We start from the raw sequence: 2,714 nt of genomic DNA on the forward strand, positions 1-2,714 counted from the left end.
CTTTCGTTTTTTTTTTTTCTTTCTAAGACCGGGTTCACACACTGTGAAACACCGTCCGTTTTGTGACCCGACCAGTGTCAGTAAAGATTATCCCGGCCGGTAGTGCAGTACCGGCCGGATGAACTTCATTAATGTTGAATTGGGATGCGGGGATGCAGCTGCACTTTACATTACATGGGATTGAGATGCAGCTGCACTTTACATTGTGTGACCTGTCAGTCCTGAGTGGTCGCTATATACAGTATATCTGTCTATACCTTCTCAGAGGTTGTTTGAAAGGATGAATATAGACACTGATACATCTGCATAAAATGTTACTGATGTCGCTAAGCATACACACATTCATATATATATATATATATATATATATATATATATATATATATATATTATTATTAATATTTTTATATTTAGTTGTGTTCATTTAGATTCTTGTGATTTGTTTTCTGTTCTTTACCTTCTATACCGTATTAATGAAGAACTCTCCTTGGGGATCAGTCATAATTCATTAGCTACTTTTCCTCTCCTGTTACTGCGATGGACGCGAGTAAATCAATGGTACAAATATATTTCTCTTTGCTAATATGCAGGTGTCTTTTGGCCCTAGGTGCAACAGCTGTAGCTGGGGCAAGCATTTACCCAACAATAGTTTTGGGCTTTCAGTCTGTAATAGGTAGCCTTATTATAGACATTAGACTGTTCTGTATACTGTGGTCTGGAATAAAGTGTACTTCCACATAGTGCTTCTGTCTTACTACACAACTACTGTCAAGAACAAATAGTTATGGGTTACTCAATCCCCTTTCTGCCCCCAGAACAGAGGCCTATATTGAAAACTGTGCATTTGTACACACAGGCTTTATAGCTGTGTGCTTCTGTGGCTTGTCACTAACTTGTTTTTGTAACAAAAGGCCACCTTGGTCTCATAGGAGGTCCTGTTTGTCTCACCAGATAAGCTGTCTGGATCCCAAGCAACTATTGAAGCCCTCCTCTTACCCCTCTAATTAACTTCTCACAGCAACCTCTTTCCCTCTTCCCCATACAAAATGGACACAGACATTCGGTTCCCCTTCCAACGTGTTCTCCATTTGCTTCTGCAATCCCATTTCACAGACCCAAGCAATACTATAATACAACTTAGGGCTATGTACCCACTATGGGAATGGGACATCATTTAACGTGGAAAGGTGGACGTCTAGTGATAGCGATGACCACAAATTATGATCACGATCAAGTATGGTACAGCAACACCTATTCATAGGGATTAGGTTGTCAGACCTCTAAGAAGCCTGTTTGAAAGTAGTAAAAGGCATTCTAAACATTAAAAAGAAGGCTAAGGGTAAATGAAAGAGGTGGCTGTGCTTTATATTGTAGCTTGTCTCATTCACTTCAATGGGCTGAGCTGCAATAGCGGAAACAGCTGCTACCAAGGGTTCAACACAGTGCCTGGTAAGAGCTGAAGTAGCTCTTCAAACAACTGATCAGCTGTGTGTGTGTGTGTGTGTGTTCGATAGTGTGTGTGCTGTGGGTGGGGGGGGGGGGGGGGGAATGCAGTACCGGCCGGATGATCTTCATTTCCTCTGAATTTGGATGCAGGCGCATCAGTGTGCGTCTGCATCTGAATTCCCTGCTGCACACTCCATTGTGTGCACTGACAGCTTCTCTGCGGCCGCCATTCAGTGAATAGCGGCCGCAGAAAACTGACATTTCGATCCCAAATGGAGTGTATACTATGGGGGACATGTATCAAGCGGCGTATTTTATTTTTTCGGTGGAAAGTGACGATTTGCGAATATTTTATTCGCAAATGGCCGTTTTGAAATATTCGCAAATCGGCTGCTGGGTACGCCAGGGGAGGAGGGGAGGAGGTGTGGAGGGGGTGGAATGTCCCCGCTATTCATCTTAAGTTTCGCCCAAAAATACGCAGGAAACCTACTCCAGCTCTCAGCTGGCGTAGGTTTCCTGCCGTGCGCACCGGGGCGCATGGGATTTATGTAGAGGCAGTCCGCCTCTACATAAATCTCCATAGTGCCGGAGCTGCGGGGACATTTTTAACCCTTTAAGGACAGAGCAAATTTCGATTTTTGCGTTTTCGGTTTTTCCTCCTTGTGCATAAAAGGCCATAGCACTTGCATTTTTCCACCTAGGAACCCACATGAGCCCTTATTTTTTGCGTCACTAATTGTACTTTGCAATGACAGGCTGAATTTTTGCATAAAGTACACTGCGATCTCCCCACTAGACACCAGGGATGACGCTGCGTCCGGTAATCGGATGCAGCTGTCATGTTTGACAGCTGCATCTGATTACTGTATTAGCGGGCACGGCGATCGGACCGTGCCCGCTAATACCAGCGGTCCCGGGCTACACGCGGCACCCGGGACCGCCGCGGTTCAGAGCGGGGTTGCCGCGCGGCCCCGCTCTGAACTCCCTTACCGGCATCAGGGCGTAAATTTACGCCCGATGTCGTTAAGGGGTTAAGTCCGGGGCAGAAAACGTGGGACTTATTAAATGTCTACCTATGTGTATACTCTCCCGCCGGGATTTCATAGACGGCAGCACTACGTAAGTTCCATAGTAAAATCACGGCCGTTGTTGCAAATCGGCAACAACGGCCGTGATTATTACAAAACTTACATAGTGTGAACATAGCCAAATTCTGTATAGCTCTACAATCATAGTTACCAAATAACACCAGTATACAAAAAGAAAAT

Source organism: Dendropsophus ebraccatus, chromosome 2, assembly GCF_027789765.1.
Source record: "Dendropsophus ebraccatus isolate aDenEbr1 chromosome 2, aDenEbr1.pat, whole genome shotgun sequence".
Taxonomy (NCBI): domain Eukaryota; kingdom Metazoa; phylum Chordata; class Amphibia; order Anura; family Hylidae; genus Dendropsophus; species Dendropsophus ebraccatus.